General features: G+C 42.5%; 2 protein-coding genes across 3 annotated transcripts in view; one reads left to right on the top strand and one right to left on the bottom strand.

Moving 5' to 3' along the window:
• KBTBD12 (kelch repeat and BTB domain containing 12) overlaps positions 1 to 3,930 on the bottom strand; it is a 76,315-nt gene extending 72,385 nt beyond the window's left edge. Inside the window, exons 1-2 of one of the 2 annotated variants that reach the window (XR_014315957.1) lie at positions 3,572 to 3,930; positions 1,510 to 1,573 (exon numbers count right to left, since the gene is read on the bottom strand). The gene's annotated coding sequence lies outside the window, so the exon portion shown is untranslated. The remainder of the gene's footprint in view (positions 1 to 1,509; positions 1,574 to 3,571) is intronic. The other variant, XM_082746921.1, reaches the window with a different exon arrangement.
• MGLL (monoglyceride lipase) overlaps positions 1 to 18,297 on the top strand; it is a 225,459-nt gene that overhangs the window by 42,546 nt on the left and 164,616 nt on the right. The gene's annotated exons all lie outside the window — the stretch shown is intronic.

Genomic DNA, 18,297 nt, shown 5'->3' with positions numbered 1-18,297 from the left:
GTGTAACAGAGTACAGATCAGACACTAGAAACACAGACTTTGGCTGGTTACTGAGGCCTGGCTTTGAATCCTTGCTCTGCTATCAATTAACATGAGCAAGTTTCTTAGCCTTGTTCAGTTTCCTCACTTGAGATTAGCTTTGAAAACTATTTAAGAGTTGGGAGAACGAAATAAGGCCATGTATGCACAATACACCATTTGCCTGGTAAAATCTGCTTGGTACAGCTGAAGTGGGATACACCTGTATAAATACTTTTCTAATAATAACAATGTTTGGGTCCATATACAAATTGCTTGTGGGTACAGACACAGCTCATAAATAAGAGAGAGCTGACAGCAACTTTTTCTTGTAATGAGGGCAGGGAGGGCATTCTACTCTCATCAGCAAAACAAAACTGTATAAATGTTCTCAATGATATCAATGGGAAGTTATTCTCTGCTCCAATTTATAGAAGACTGAACTGGTGCATTCATATTAATAGTACCCATAATAATAGAGAAAAAATGAGTAGCAAAGATAAATACAAATCACAAGAATAAAGCCTAATTATTTTGCAAATCCAAAATGCAGTTATACCCATGTCCAGTATATTTAGTTTTCAGAGACGGACTGCTACAAATTTTAATGTGGCATAAAAATGTTAATTTAAGCTGCCAAGGATTTGCTTTTATAATGCTTAATATTATAATCTTTACATTATCTTTAAAGTTGCTACTTTTTCTACATAAGGGATGATGCATGAGCTTGCTTCCATGTTTTGTGGAAGTCCAAACTAGTTTAAATTCACAGTAGCACTGTTTGAAATAGCAAAAATTTGGAAATAACCTTAATACTGATTAACATGAGAGGAGAAAAACTGGAGGATATCACTCAAGAGAATATTGCACAGCATAAACAAAGAATGAAGTAGAGCTACATGTATCAACGGAAATTTCAAGAACATCATAGACTTAGAAGAATAGATGCTACATACCACGGATCTCATGTTTAAAATATGCAAAATAGTTATGTTCTAAATAGGGTAAATATAGACAATATATTCTGAAAAAATAAATATAAACAATTGGTAAATCCAGGGAAAGGTATATGGGAGTTTTTAAAAATACCATTCTTAGAATTGTTCAGTGAATTTGGAATTACACCAAAATAAAAAATGAGGAGTGCCTGGGTGGCTCAGTCAGTTAAGCATCTGGCTCTTGATTTCGGCTCAGGTCATGGTCTCAGGTCATGATCTCAGTCATAAGAGCCCTGAGTGGGGATCCCCTTCAGTGGGGAGTCTGCTTGAGATTCTCTCTCTCTCCCTCTGTTCTTCCTCCCATTCTAGCTCTCCCCTCATAAAGAAATCTTTCAAAAACCAAAAAATAAAAAGTTAAAAAAATTATATATATTTTAAGAATACATAGGACTGTGGTGGAATATAAAGAAATGAAGGCTAATTATAAAAAATATCAAATTTAGGATAGGGCTGCCTTGAGGAAGTATGGAAGGAAGGGATACTGTTGGAGAACTGCACTTACCATGGTGAGCACTGCATGTCTGAAATTGTCCAGTCACAACTTTGTACACCTGAAACTGACATAACATGCTATGTCAAACATACTTCAATAACAAAGATTTAAAAAAATATATCCGAAGCCTATTTTCACCAACACCGCCCCTTAAACATCACAAGGCCCTTCACAATCCAGCATCTCCCCACCTTTCCTGCCTCATCTCCTGGCTTTTCTTCCTTACACTTTTCAGTCTTTTAATAGCACCAAACCACTAACAATTCTAATGCATACATTACCTTTACACATGTTGGTCTGTCTGGAATATACTTCTCCCCCTTCAACCTGAAGAAATACAAGTGGCTCTTCCAAATTCAGCTCAGACTTCACTCCCCCACTGAAGCTTCCTCTGTCCTTCCTTGCTTGCACCTTGAACATAGTGACTGTTGCATCTCCCTGCCTCCCCTTCCAATGATGAGCACACTGAGAGCAGGGGGGCTCATGTTTTAGTCATTTCCATACTCTTAACATCTGTCTGTGAAGATGCCTGCTACCTTACGGTTGCTCAATAAGGTCTGTGCAATTAAAGGTTTTCCTTCGTCCTAAATTACAGGTTGATGATAACCTTTTTTTCCTTCGTGTTTTAGACCAGTTAATAAATGATTATCTTGAAGATTCTTTTCTACCCTCAAAAGTTTTGTTTGATTCTTTAAGCTCCTAATGTTTTTAGAGAACTGAAGCCAGAGATCACAAATTGGCTGGTCACAGACTTTTTGGTGGGGAGGATGGCAAAGTTGCTGTCTACACACAAAACTGCCACATTGTAACATCTACTGAAAAAAAAAAGGAAGATATGGCAACAGTGGAGACTTAATTCCCATGGTGACAACGGTGTGCGGGACCTGAGTAGACAGCTGCCACCTCTCAGATGGCACATCTACTCTCCTTTCCCCAGCCCCCATTATCGTGAATGTTAGTCCTCATTTATAATTCTTCTCACATTGCTGCTTCCCCCCCCACACCCCTTTTAGTTCACTTACAGCCACTTATTTATGACCTCTGGTTTTCACCATTCCATCCTCACACCTTACTTTGCTTCGGTATAACAACTTTGCATAGACACTGGTAAGAAATGGCTCAGAATACCCACACTACCCTAAATGCACTTTGAGTCTCCCACTTCTATGAACACCTATTCACTTAATAGCAATAATCCATCCCACACACTAGGTGTTTAATAACCACCAGGCCTATAAGTGATAAAGCTAAATAAGACAAGTTTCCTTTTTGCTTTCCTTTAAGGAATTCACACTGTTTTGCATTCTCAGGTGCTTTATACTTTTCAAAATGCTTTACTGTGCATTATGCAGTAGCTCATTAGTTCCTCTTAAGAATCACGTTGGGGGGGGGGGATGCAGGACAATTATATTCCTGGCTTTAAAGTTGAGAGAGTTGCCTGGGAATACTTTCGATGCTTATTGAGGCTTTTTAAAGTGCCAAGGCCCTGGGCAGACAGCCAGGAAGGGAAAGACAGAAGGCGCTTCCTACCTTTATGGAGCTTACAGTCGAGCGAGGGAGGCAAACGTTAACGTAATTAATGCTAGGGCAGTGACTGCAGCCACATTAAAGAGGGAAGAGGGGCACCTGGGAGGCTCAGTCGTTGGGCGTCTGCCTTAGACCTAGGTCATGATCCTGGGGTCCTGGGATTGAGCCCTGCATGGGGCTCCCTGCTGGGTGGGGAGCCTGCTTCTCCTCCTCCCACTCCCCCTGCTTGTGCTCCCTCTCTGTGTCTCTTTCAAATAAATAAATAAAACCTTAAAAAAAAAAAAAAAAAAAGGGAAGGGAAGGGAAGCGACTGCTGGCTGAGCAAAACCGGTCTCGAGAAGGAAGTGACTGCTGATCTGTGAAGGCAGGAGCCAGCCCCAGGATGACAGGAGGGAAGCGCAGTGGCCCCGCCAGTGCCAAGGGCCGGGGAGGCTGCCCCTCAACTCTGGCCCTCGACCTTTCTCCGTTGGCCTGGCCCTAGAGCTAAGACAAGGCCCTCAGCAGGGGCCGCGTTCCCTCTGTCACCATTACTTACAAGCTGCTGACCCCCGGCTTGAGGCACTGCCCCACTCGCTCCGCAGAGGCTGCCGCGATGGCGCCGTGACCCGGCCCTGTGGCCGCACAGACGGAGCCGGGCTGGCCGGGGCGGGGCAGCTAGCGGGCTGAACCGGCGGGCACTGCCCAATATGGGCCTGTGAGGCCCCGGCGATATAAATAGACCGCGCTGGGAGCGCAGGGCACCGACGGCCCGCGCCCTGCGGAGGGGGAGGGTGAGCGCTGGCAGCTCCTCAGAAGCAACAGGTGCTCGCCCTCGGCGCCCCGGGAGCCCGGGCTCCGGCCGCTCTGCGCCTGCGCGGGTCATCCTTGAGGTCCGCGACGGCAATGCACAAGTGGCAGGCCTGCACGCCGCTCTGCGCCTGCGCCACTCTTCCCGCGCAGGCCCGCGTGCCAGGACCGCTGAACGTCCGCTGGAAGCGGGCGACGATATGGATTAAAATGAACCTGGAAATCAGATTTTCAAAAAATAACACATCTATACGCTTAATCATTTAAAAAAATGCAAAACGACCCAAACCCACTATGTGTGGGCTCACTGAATGTGGCCAGGAAATAGGGTTGCCAGATGAAATGTCCAATTAAATATGAATTTCAGATAACCAACAGTTTTTAAAGTAAATATCCTAAATACTGCATGATCAATTCTCATTTAACGGAATTTGGGTGCTTGTTGCTTCTTTTGGGATCTGTACTTTTATTTGCTACGTCTGGCAAGTGTACCTGGAAAAACCAGCAGCCCCATGACCTTTGGTCTCAAGTGGGAGGTCCCCTGGCAGCCTGAGAAAAGATTGATTAGTTATGCCCAGGTTTGGGGTGGGGCAGGGAAGAAGAATGTTCCCTGGAGGGAAGTGTAACAATATCTGCTGTGTGGATAAGGGAGTAGTATTAGGTCAGCCGGTTTAAAATAAAACAAAATTGTGGTAATACAAAATTGTTCTTTTAACAAAATTTTATTTCTTGTATTCTGACAGTCAGACGTCCAAAATGGGTCTCTCTGCGGTAAAAGCAAAGTGCCTGCAGGGCTGCGCCTTTTTTTTTTTTTTTTTTTTTTTTTGGAGGCCCTAGGGGAGAATCTGTTTCCTTGCCTTTCCAGCTTCTATTAACTGTCCTCATTCTCTCTGCAGCTCTTGGCCCTTTCCCCCTTATTCACAGCTGGAAACACAGCTGAGCCTTTCCCGGACTGCCCTTGGTACTGATTTTTCTGCTTCCCTCTTTCTTTTTTTTATTTAAATTGTGGTTAAATATACATAAAGGTGACCGTTTACCATATACATAAAATTTTAACCATTTTTAAGTGTACAATTCAGTGACATTAAATACATTCACAATGTTGTGCAGCCATCTCTAACCATTTCCAAAATTTCATCATCAGAAAGAAAAAAAGTTTCCCAAACAGCAACTGTATACCCATTAAGTCCCGGCCACCCCCCACCCTTGCTCCAGGGTTTCCCCCTCCCCCCAACACCTGGAGACCTCTATTCCACTTTCTGTCTCTATGAATTTGCCTATTTTAGGTGCTTCACACAAGTAGAATCATACAGTATTTGTTCATAGGTGCCTGGCTTATTTTAGCTAGCATAGAAACCCCAAGATTTATCCATGTCGTAATAGATACCCGTATTTCATTTCTTTTAAAAGTTGAATAATATTCCATTGTGTGTGTGCACATGTCATATTTAAAACAAAACACATTTCATGTTGGTAAGTAAAATTCCTTTAAGCGTTTTAGAAGCTCATGTCAATCCTTGCATGCATTTATATTTCCATGTACATATTAGAGTTGTTTGATAAAACCTTTGTCTCCCTTTCCCACAAGCTCCTGATCTGTGAGCCCTGTTTAGGTCCTTCTACACCTGATTCTATTCCTGCTTCTGGCTTTGCTTACCAGATGATTGTGCTAAGTTAATGACTCTTTCTTAGTCTGCTCTAAAGACTGTTTGATGTCTCCTGTGGCTACTTTATTTCCCCTCGTTCATTTGTTTCTAGAGGAAGTAAAACTTGGTGTTAAAAGCTAGGGCTGCCTGTGGGTGGAGAGGCTAAGCTTGAAGCTGCTGGCCTCTCTGGGATGTTAGCTGATTCTCAAATGATTTGCCAGATGATTAATGAAGGATTAATATTATCGAATAGACTGATGTACCAAAAATTTGTTTTAGGGAATGTGCTTTTTGAATAGATTATATATGAATATGTACTTTACTTGGGAGTGACTTACTGCTTCATTTTTAGCCTTCACTTTCTTCCCATGTTGAGTTGCTTTTCCTGTGTTCCTTTGGGTATATTTTGCCATTTCAGTTTAATTTATTCCTCCTTCTTGCGCCTTGAAGCTAATCTACCCTGTGCCTGGCTCCCTTTGATGGTGATTGCCTCTGGGCAGCTATTCCTTGATAGAGAAGTCACTTTTCTCCTCACATATCCAATCCTGTTCCATGACACCTCCACCTTTTAAAGGAAAAGTACACACATCTGAACTACTACTCCTGACACTGGTTCCTATCTTGAACTACTATCTATCACTTGGGTTGAGCAGTTCCTTAACTAGGGAAAACCAGGCATCTAAGTGAAAAAATGAACAACCAACCTGATTATTTTAAACTTAATTCATCTCCCCTACCAACCACCAAAAAAAAAAAAAAAAAAAACCCAGCTGGCCACAGAATGACAAATGGATACACACCAGCGGTATCAGCTTTCTTTTCTTGGTCTTCATTCTTACTCTCCTGCTGTAGTTCTTCTGCTCTGTCTTCTTGTCTATGGAGTGATATTTTTGAAATATTATCTATTTCTTCCCGCCCTCCTTCCTTCGTCATGTATTTCCTTATGATGCTTTGCTTCTCTATACCATTTCAAGGTTGAAAGCATTCTAGGCTCATTTCCTCTGGGGGGGGGGGTGCGGCGGTGTGTGTGCATGGGGGAATCAGGACTCAGAAAACCTGGCAGGTGGGGAATGGGAGAAATGCTCTCTTCTGATTCTAGGAGCCCGGCCTCTTTCAATCAAGAGAGAAATGAATTATTGGCATGTGTAATACATTTGGGAGGAAACCTAACTTACAGTAATGGATCTTCTTCCCATAGTACTCCTTTCCCCAAATGAGAAACAGGGAGGTCTCTGGAGGAGAAGTAACAAAGATCACGCCCTGTTGAGCCAGACTAGGTGTGGGGCAATTTGGCAGCCAGAACCCAAAGAGAGGAAGACTCCATAGCATCTTGGCCAGTGAGGGCTTCAGGTAACCATTCCAGAGGCTGGCATATCCTGCTGGGGCCCCAGTGGTGGAGAGACCCACTGAACCAGAGAGGCTGGTGCAGACTGGTAGGCGGAGACTTGTGCAAGACCAAGGACCTTGGGGCAATGGACCTCTGGTGGGTCAGTGCAGACAAGTGGCAGACTTTGAGCATACAAATGCATGCCCCTTGGCCTGACTCCATTGTGTTGGTCAGACACTCTTGCCCCTGCACCAGAACTTAGATGTGACTCTGGAAAAAGGAAGGTTTGGCCATACTGATGGCATGGGAACTTCCACTAGAATGTGTTGGCACTAAGAAAGTAGTATTTCACCCACACAGTAGTTTTTGGACCAAGAGCTTGACACCCCCTCCCCCCACGGAGTCTGGTGCGGAAGCATGAGCATCAGCAGAATTGGCTTGTCACCCTGTGGGGAAAGGGATGCAGGGAACCCCGAGATTCTTCTTTCAGCTTTAGTTTCAGCAAGCAACCAGGAGCAACTTGAAAGGGAGAGGTAAAAAACAGGAACCCAAGTTATCACACCGTTGATTTTGCCTTTTGTCTGTAGCTGGTTCTTTTTTCATGCAGAATGTTAGCCCCCTGAAGGGAGTGTAGTTGGTCTCCCTCCTTCTTTGCTAGATCCTCAGCATCTGGAAAAGTGCTAGGCACAAAGGCGTGCTCAATAATTATTAGGGAATGAACCAGTAAGCGGGTCAGAGCCGCTTTGTGTGGGTAGTGGAATTCAGTTCAGCTAGTGTGGAATGCCCAGGAAGCAGGGTTGGATGTTAGAGCACTGGGGACTGTGTGTCCCGCGGCCACAGTCTGCAGATAGGCCCCCATTGCCTGCTGCTCTGCCCTGAGAGCGCATGGACTTCAGAAAGTTCCACAGCTGCTTCATGCTCTCCCACAGAGCTTGTCAGAGGACCTGATTCACCGCCAGGTGACCTGTGGGTGTGCCTCTGACTGATGAGGGAGCAGGAGGCTGACTGAGGACAAAGCAAAAGCTGGCACCTTGCACCCCCTCTCCACCCACTCCCCTCAGTAATACGTGTGACATTCCTCAGGCACCTCTGGCTGCCCTAAAAGAAAAACAAATAGTTAAATTGCAGAGATCACAGTCCTGCAAGACAAGAGTCTCCCTTGGTTTACCAATGTCCTAGAGATTTACAACAAAGAAGCTATCTAACAATAGCACAATTTCCAGAGGCAAATAACTCAGTTCCTCAAGCCCCTAAATAAAGTTAAATTTCTTCTAAACCCAAATCACACTAACAAGGACACTTGATAGCAGGAATGTAACATTCCACCAGGAGACTCCCAATTGTCTTTATGTTAGTGCCCCATTAGAGGGAAAGCGGCCTTGGCTTGATAGTAACCGGGCCTTCAATATCCTGACAGTCTTCTTTACCCCAGTAGCCCTTCTGAACAACCCTTTGTCCTCACCTACCCAACTCCTGTGTATATAACCAGCTACTCCTCACATGGCCGGCGTAGCAGCTCTTCCTGCCCACGGTCCTGTCCCCGTGCTTTAATAAACCACCATTTTGCACCAAAGATGACTCAAGAATTCTTTCTTGGTCATCGGCTCCAGACCTCAGCCCACTGAACCTCACCTAGGTTCTAGAATTTCATCATGACCATGGAAGCCAAGTCCCCTCTCCACACGCTGGCTTTGAGAGAGCTGAGAAATGGAACCTGGAGAAACAAGTATTTTTGTACTTTCCAGCTCTTATAGTTGGAAGTTTGGGATGTGTGTTGCCACATCTCCTCCTCCTGAGGTTTGTGGGCGGTGAGGAATGAGGCCACCAGGACCTGATGGGACCAGAGGCGTGTGTGGGGGATAGTGGGGGTGATATTTACGCCTGCAGCTTTGGCTCAGCACCTGTGGGTATGGGAAGGTGGAGGTTGTAGAAATTGCAACACCTTCATTTTGCTATTCTCACCGGTTGTTTGGGTCCAAAGGGCTCTAAGCATTGTGGCCTGTGGCTGTCACATGGCACTCTCCCTCCAGAGCTCCATTCTGTAGCATGTGTGCACACCTGTCATAGTTTCCCATCAAGCCTGAAAACTCCCAGAGGCCAAGGGCTCTGTCCTGTTCACCTTTGTGACACATTCACACGCCTGCCTCAGGCCCTCCAGAAAACGGGGTCGGGGACCGTTCACTGATTTGGATGACAGAGGCAAGGCTGGTAAGCGACAGGAAAGCAGGGCTGGGGATGGGACACCGGGTGTCCTAACCTGGCACTGCTTCTGAAGGCCTCATGGCCTCTGGACACTCGAACTTCTGGAGGAAGAAGGCAAAGTAATAATGCGTCTACCTCACAGCCTAGTTATTAGAAGGATGAGCGAGGAGAGCAAACAGATGTGGAAAACTGCTTTGATAAACTATAAAATAACTCACCATCATTTTCCCTGATGTGGCGTGTGATATTCACTGGAAACTCCTTTCCCCTAAGATCTTGAAAATGGGACAGAAAGCCATTTTCTTCCCCATGATATTGATCGGATGCTGTCTTGAGGTAGAGATATGGACCATATTTCCTTTGGAGGTTCTTCCGCTTCCAGAATCCATCACAGGGAAGCATGGGGAAGGGAGTTATCTAGCTGCTAAGCCGGGCTTCCCCCCTTCTATGATGATAAACCATGCTCAGACATTCCAGCCTTCAGCCTGCCGCTGTTCAAGGCTGTACCCTAAATCCAATAGATCTGAGGGGTTTTTAAAGATTGTGAACTTTCTGGAAACCAAATTTCTCTCTATACCCCAAGATTATTTCATTTTCCCCAGCAATGAAATCCTCAGATCCTGAGTATATGAACCATCAAACCTTGCTTTTTTAGCAAGCAGGTATAACTGATTTTGCTTTCTGTTGCATTATTATACAGTGACCAATATTTATATACGATGTAAGTTAAAGTATATAGGTTTTGCTGCTCTAACAACGAATCTGATTGATAGTTGCCTAGTGCAAAAGGAAGCTTGTTTCTCTTTCATGCAGAATTACAGGGATCAAAGAAGCAAATGGGGCAGTGTGAGTTAGGCTACAAGAATAACAGGCCTCAGTGTTTCATGACTTTACATGATAGAAGTGATCTTTTGCTTATGCAAAGCCTGAGATAGGTATTCAGATCAAGGTAGCTGTCCTTCATCTAGTGGTTCTGGGACTCTGGCTGTCAGTGGCCCTGCTGAGGGCTCCCAGGTCTTCATTTCCTGGCCAGCTAGAAAGAAAAGGATGCAGAAAAAGATGTGTAGCAGTTTTTTTTTTTTTAAAGATTTTATTTATTTCACAGAGAGAAATTACAAGTACACTGAGAGGCAGGCAGAGAGAGAGAGAGAGAGAAGGAAGCAGGCTCCCTGCTGAGCAGAGAGGCCGATGCGGGACTCGATCCCAGGACCCTGAGATCATGACCTGAGCCGAAGGCAGCGGCTTAACCCACTGAGCCACCCAGGCGCCCCAAGATGTGTAGCAGTTTTGTGGATCAGGCCCAGAAGGGGCAAATCTCACACCTGCTCACATCCCTTTGGATAGCATGAGGGCATATGGTCATGCCTACCTTTGAGGAAGGGTGGGAAGTGGAATCTAGTTCTATGTCCAAAAAAAAAAAAAAAAAGACAGAAAGGATTTTGGTAGGTAGCTGTCTGTTGTGGACCAACCAGAAGGAGAGACACTGAGTGCAAACCAGCATTGACGAACGGAGGACACTGGTTCCTTGAGATGTTTAGAAAATGGAGTTCTGAGTCTGAACAGTTTGAGAAAGGCTGTGTTCCATAACCCTTATTGGAGAATCGGAATGCAGAATTAAAGTTTCTGATGAATCTTGCAGTAAAGATGCAAAGGATTTCCTTAACGTTCTTGACTCTAGATCAATGACGTGAGTATGGGTCTGGGTATGATGCACGCTAAGACCCTCGGGGACACGCCTGGGAAACAGGTGTGGAAGAGGACCTCAGGGTAAGTTTAGAATATGTTCATATAGAAGCCTTAGATCTCTAGAAAGGCAAGAGCCGAGAGACATCCTAGGAAAGGGGGAGATCCCAAGTGACAGAGAGGTGGAAGATTATGGGATCAAGGCAGGGAGGTAGGAAGGAACCAGAAGCTAAAGTGGCACAACCACCACCCCGCCCCCCCATCTCCCAACCCTACTAAAGACAGCTGGAAAGGAAATGACAGAATGCCGTCCCTCATGCATGTTGATGCTGTCTTCTGCCTGGCTCTCCTGCTGGGGCTCTGACTCCGTCTCCAGGAGGTGGTGGTGCCAGTGATTAGTGGGTCATGTGAGCCTTGCTGTTTGCTTTATGCCTCCTGCCTACCCAGTTCTCATTTAATCCTCATGCCTTCCAAGAGCATGTGTGGGGAATAATAGGGCATTGCCACTGGCTAGAGAGGGATGGGCCACGGAACCCCGCCCCCTCATTCCATATCTGTTATACCAGCTGCTTCATCATCTACTGATTATTTTACCTTTGCATCTTCTTGATAGTCCCTGAGTGTGAAGAGAGGGTCTCCTGTGGTCTTTTCTTGCTAGAGCTTAACAGAGCAAGGCTTTGTGGCACTTCGCTAAATAACCCCCACCACCTCTACTATTATGGGTTGAACTGTGTCCTGCCCAGTTCATACATGGGAGTCCTAACTCTCTGGCAACTCAGAATGTGACCTTATTTGGGATAGAGTCTGTACAGAGGTAATCCAGTTAAAATGAGGTCATTAAATGTGGGTCTTAATCCAAATGACTGGTGTCCTTATCAAAAGGGGAGACTTGGAGGCACCTGCATGGCTCAGTCAGTTAAGCATCTGCCTGCCTTCATCTCATGTCATGATCTCAGGGCCCTAGGATTGAGCCCCAATTGAGCTCCCAGCTCAGTGGGGAGCCTGCTTCTTCTTCTCCTTCTGCTCCTCCCCCTGCTTGTGCTTGCTCTCTCTCGCTCTGTCAAATAACTAATCTAAAAAAAAAAAAAAAAGGAGTGGGGAGACTTAAGACAGACAGGCACACAGTGTGATTGCCCATACAAGTGAAGCTGGCTTCTACAAGGCAAGGAAAGAGGGCTGAAATAGACCCTTTCCAGTCCTCAGAAGGAAACTGCTGCCCTTGCCATCATCTTAATTTCAGACTTCCAGCCTCCAGCTCTGCCAGAAGATAAATTTCATGCTGTAGTGGTACTACTGTGTGATGCTTTCTTATAGCAGCTCTAGAAACTTCCCTACCACCCCACCCCTAGCCCCAAGCAGATTCAGTCTTCATTGTGAGTGCTGGTGTTCAGGTTACTATAAAAATCCCTGCAAGTGTTGTATTGTCTTCTGATCCATGAACATGTTATGAACAACTTAGTCAATAGCTTTGCCCAAATCAGGACACACTGTGCGATGATCACGTCTTTAATTTACTTTACAAAAGAAAATGAGTTTAGTTTGACCTAATTTGCATACATTTATTTGTTTTTGGGGGGGAGTTCATATTGACTGTTAGAGATCACAGTCTTTTCTAAATGTTCATAGCCTATCCATTTGAAAATATATCCCAGAATTTTCCCAAGGATCAACTTCAAGTTTGTCAATCCTAAGGATCATAATCCACTTTTTATCAATTGCAACACTTGCCCATAGGAGACTTACTAGATGTGAGTTCCTTTAGGAGGCCTGGAAATTCTCTTGTGCTGTTGGCTCTCCTGTTTGGGGGTCTTTCTCCTTCTCCTTTCATTTTGAAAGAATTTCAAACATACTAAATGGTTTCAAGACTATTACAATAAATTCTCATATATTTTTCCACCTAGGTTGACCAGTTATTAACTTTTTGCTGCATTTACTTTCTCTCCATGTGTATATCATAGATACTTTTATTTTTTATTTTACAGATAATTGTTTTCTGAGTATTTGAGAATAAACTCCAGATATCATGACCCTCACCCCTTAACACTTACATATGTAATTTTAAGAACAGAAATATTATTTTACATGTCCATGGTGTGATTATTAAAATCAGGAAATTTAGCATCAATAACAAAACTGTTACCATACCTACAATCCATACTGACTTTATGCCTAAGCCCTCATGTTACCCTTTATACCATTTCCCTCAATGCAAGAGCACATGTTGCATTTATTTATTTATTTTAAAAGATTTTATTTATTTATTTTAGTGAGAAAGAGACAGCATGAACGGGGGTGGAGAGGGAGAAGCAGACTCCCCACTGAGCAGGGAGCCTGATGAGGGGCTCGATCCCACAGCCCCGAGATCATGACCTGAGTGGAAAACAAGAGTCAGTTGCTTAACTGACTGAGCCACCCAGGTGTTCCTCTTTTATTTATTAATTTGTTTTCACTACTTTTCCCTTATACCAGAATTTCACTTCTTTGTCCTCATTGTCAACATGGATTTGAAAGTCTTTTGTGATGCTGTTAACAATTCTCATTCAAATCAAACTAAACAAGGTCCCAATTTTCATGACTTAATGTTGGAGGTAATGAGTGGCTTTGCAATAAAATATCCTGTCTGAGTTTGAATCCTTGTTCTATTATTTCTCTTTTGCCTCTTCTTGGACAAGTTTTCCTAATATCCTTGAACTTCAGTTTTCACACATATAAAAATGTTGAACGTAAGCACTCAGCTTGCAACATTATTGAACTGAAGAAGGAAACATGCACAGTGACAAACACAAGGCACATAGTATGTGTAGAATGATATTTCTGACTTTCCTTTCTTTCCTTCTTCTTCTGGTCACGCCTCGTATCGGTCCCTGGTGTAGTATATGCCCTCGTACACCACTGAGATTCCCCACTCCAGCAAGGAAGTACATTCCACTGACTGATTCCACCAGCTGAATGTGAGCTGCTGGGACCCATAGTTCAGTTCCCTCTTGGAATTGCTCTAGACCCAGATGTGTCTCGCTCAAGGTCCTCCCCCTCCCTGAGGGCAGCCTGCCTCCCATGTTGTTGTTGAGGGTGTACAAAGACCTCCACTTTGAGACAGTTTGGAAGAGCCAGAGACTCGTATGGCTCATATGTGTTTCACGAGGAAGTCTCTGACCTTAATTTATGTCATTCATTTTGGGAAAAAAAAGAACAAAAACAAAAAGCTACTGAAAATTATAACCTCCTCTTCTCCTTTTAAAAATTTTTTTTAAAGAGAAGTTATTTGACAGAGAGAGAGCAAAAAATCCGAGGAAATGAGTAGAACTCATCCAAACTCCCAATATTTTATTTTATTTTATTTTATTTTTTTTAAATATAATTTTTTATTTCTTATAAACATATATTTTTATCCCCAGGGGTACAGGTCTGTGAATCACCAGGTTTACATACTTCACAGCACTCACCAAAGCACGTACCCTCCCCAGTGTCCATAATCCCACCCCCTTCTCCCAAACCCCCTCCCCCCAGCAACCCTCAGTTTGTTTTGTGAGATTAAGAGTCACTTATGGTTTGTCTCCCTCCAGAGAAAGACAACTATCATATGATCTCCCTGATATGAGGAAGTGGTGATGCAACATGGGGGCTTAAGTGGGTACGAGAAGAATAAATCAAACTCCCAATATTTTTATAGGTGTCTTCCCATCCATCAAGGTGCATGTGTGTGTGTGTGTGTGTATGCATGTGTGTGAGAGAGTGTGGGCAGATTTTTGCCCACACCTGCAGCATGGGCTTTCCTTGCCCATTTAGGCATGACTTTTTTCTCTTTTGAAAACATTGGTTAGGGGCACCTGGGTGGCTCAGTTGGTTAAGAGACTGCCTTCGGCTCAGGTCATGGTCCCAGAGTCCTGGGATCAAGTCCCACATCAGGCTCCCAGCTCCATGGGGAGTCTGCTTCACCCTCTGAGCTCCCCTCTCATGCTCTCTCTCATTTTGTCTCTCTCTCTCTCTCAAAATAAATAAATAAAAATCTTTAAAAAAAATTGGTTATGGAAAACGTTATGTGAGCACAGTAACTTAATTGAAACTGTATCCCAAAAAATAAAAACAACAAAAGCCTTTTGACAAGCATTGCTCTAGACAATGAAGCATGTACTTGTTTTGATAAATGTACACACTATTTGCCAAAAGGAATCACCCTTCCTTTTCTGTAACTTGGTTTGATGCTTTGACAGTTAATAGACATGTCAGTGACACAGACCATTGTTTCTGGCATCTGCATGGTCTAGTGCACGGAGTGGACCAGAATCTCCGTAACTGTTTCTCACTGATCTCATTCCATTTCGGTTTTTTCCTAGCAATTGTAAATATGGTGATGAATTTCCTTGTATGTGCAGCTTTTTGTGCTTCTAATAATTTTCTTCTTCTGATAGATTCTTAGAAGTGGAATTTCTTGGGCAAAAGGTGTACATACCTTCTTTTTGGTTTTATAATTTTTAGTAGTTTGTTTAAAGTTTTTAATTCCAATTAGTTAATATGCAGTGTAATGTCAGTTTCAGGTATACAATATAGTGATTCATCACTTCCATACAACACCAGTTACTCATCACAAGTGCCTTCTCAATTCCCATCACCTATTTCACCCATCCCTCCCACCCACCTCTCCTCTGTTGATCATCAGTTTGTTCTCTACAGTTAAGAGTCTGTTTCTTCGTTTCTTTTTCTCTTTCTTTCCCCTTTGCTTGTTTGCTTTGTTTCCTAAATTCCACATATGAGTGAAATCATATGGTATATTTCTTTCTCTGACTGATGGATTTCACTTAGCATTATACTCTCTAGGTCCAACCATGTCATGGTAAATGGCAAGATTTCGTTCTTTTTTATGGCTAAGTAATATTCCATTCTGTATATATGTATATATAAACATAGAGGTACATGTATCCCTCTGAGTTGGTGTTTTTGTATTCTTTGGGTAAATACACAGTAGTGCAATTACTGGATTGTAGGGTAGTTGTATTTTTAACTTTTTGAGGAAACTCCATATCGTTTTACACAGTGGCTGTCCCAGTTTGCATTCCCACCAACCGTGCATGAGAGTTCCTTTTTCTCCACATCCTCGCCAACACCCGTTGTTTCTTGTGTTGCTGATTTTAGCCATTGGATAGGTATGAGGATTCTCACTGTAGTTTTGATCTGACTTTCCCTGATGATAAGTAATAATGAGCCCTTCTCATGTGTCTCTTGGCCAACTGCATGTCCTCTTTGAAGAAATATATATTCCTGTCTTCTGACGATTTTTAGATTGGGGTGTTGATTTATAGAATTTCTTTATATGTTTTGGATACTAACCTCTTATGTCATTTGCAAATATATTATCCCATTCTATAAGTTTCCTTTTAGATGTATTGATTGTTTCCTTTGCTGTGCAGAAGCTTTTGATTTTGATAGTCCCAATAGTGTATTTTTTTTTCTCTTGCCTCAAGGAGATACATCTAGAAAAAAAGTTGCTATGGCCAATGCCAAAGAAGTTACTGCCTGTGCCCTCTTTCTAGGATTTTAATGGTTTCAGATCTCACATTTAGATCTTTAATCCATTTTGAATTTATTTATTTATTTATTTATATGTGGTATAAGAACCTGGTCCAGTTTCTTTCTTTGGCACATTGTTATCCTATTTCCCCCAGCAGCATTTGTTGAAGAAACTGTCCTTTTCCCACTGGATATTGTTAAAGTGTGTATACTTTACCTTCAGGATTTTCACCAGCAGCCTGTGTGCAGAGGGTATCAGAGCACTGAAGGCCTCCATCTTGGCCAGTGCCAGCCTCTGTGGTCTTTCATCTGTACTATTCTGTTAGGCGAGAATTATTATCCTGATTTTATTTTTGCTTTGTGTTGTTAACAAAGTTGAACATCTTTGCATATGATTACTGTTCATTTGTATTCTTTTGTAACTATTCTTGCCCAACTTTGTTTTTTTTTTTCTAACTTTTCTTGCCCAATTTCTTTGCCCAGTTTCCTTTTATGGGTTTGCTTTGTTTTATTATTGGCTTATTTGAGATAGAATGATATCAAACATCAAGCTTTTTTTCCTCTAATGCATTACAAATATTCTTCCCCTCCTCCTTTGTCTATCAACTTTATGGAGTTTTTTTTAAGTTCTGTTGTTTTCTGGGTTTTGCAATATGGTTAGAAATGTTTTTCCCCAATCCCAAGATTGTTTTAAAAAAATGTATCATTATTTCTTCCAGTGTGCTTGTGGCTTTGTCTATTTAAAATCTTTAGATTTTTGACCATTTGGGATTTATTTTGTCATCTCCAAGAATAAATTTGGGATTTATTTTATGTCATCCCCAAGAATGACATGGGGATTCAGATTTATTATTATTTTTCCCCAAGTGTTGAGTTAGTTATTCCAATTCTATTTATTGATCACTCCATCTGGAGTGTTCTGATTTGAAATTCTAACTTTTTCCTATATCAGATTTCCTTATTCTGCCCATTTCTGTACTCTCTTTTTTCCTACGGGACTGTCTGTTTGTCTTGTCACAGTAACATAATACTTTACCTCCCCTAGCTTTAAAATATTCTTTAACTCATGCTAGGATAAGTTTCTTTTTATTTTCAATATTTTCTTGACTCTCCTTATATAACTTTTTTGACTTCAGTTTTAGCATCATTTTGTCAGGTGTCCAAGAAAAAGCACTTTGTAATTTTATTAAGAATTGCAAAAAATGTATTTTTTGGGAAACAAAATAATTTTATTTGGGGAATATTATTTGGGGAAACAAAATAATTTTTTAATATATTATTTGGGGAAACAAAATAATTTTACCATGTTGGGTACTTTGTCCAAGATTCAGACATGCCACTCCATTTGTTGGAGACTTCCATGATAGTCCTTGATAGCATCATTTTTTTTTTTTTTTTTTCATGAAAAGTGCCTCTAGTTTTGGCCTGGGTGGATCTCACTGAGGGGACACACACCATGCATCATGCACCTTAGAAAAAATTTAAGACTTTAAAGGGCAATTTGGACTATCAGTAATTTTTCCATACATACAGACTTTAGTACCCAACCCATGTGGGTACAAAATCATGTGTACTGTTCCAGTGACCTCTGGAGGGCCAAGTGGGCTAGAGGCATTTTCATTCTCATCTTTATTTTTGTGTTTGTTTATACTGAAATAACTAAATTAAACCGAGTACCATTGAGGAAAATAGTGCTCTATCTGGATACCATTTAATCCAGAGCACTTATGTAGTTTTTGGTGCTATGTAATTTGCCATGATCAGCTCAGTGGTTCCCCTTTGGTTTCTGGGAGCTCGCTGCAGAAGTACTGTAACTTCTGAAGGCAGCTAGGTGTCTGTTAAATGTTAAACTTGTGCAAATTTGTTACACTCCAAGTGGGCCTATATGCAGCTGTGGCAATGGATCAGGTTGTAAGATGCAATATACCACTTTTTACCAATAAGAGTTAAATGGTGTCTTGTAACCTTGGCGGGTGCCAAAAAATCCAGCATTCCTTGGAACGCTTCAAAACTTTTCCTTATTAGTGCAGATCGAGTCACAAGCTTCCCTCAAAGACCCAGTGTTGTAGGGTGAATAGCGAGATAACCGTGGATTCTTTTATAAACCTGTGA

The sequence above is a fragment of the Mustela nivalis genome, assembly GCF_964662115.1.
Source record: "Mustela nivalis genome assembly, chromosome: 1".
NCBI classification, from domain to species: domain Eukaryota; kingdom Metazoa; phylum Chordata; class Mammalia; order Carnivora; family Mustelidae; genus Mustela; species Mustela nivalis.
Note: the sequence above shows the minus strand (reverse complement) of the source record. Positions and strands in the feature narration are given on the sequence as shown.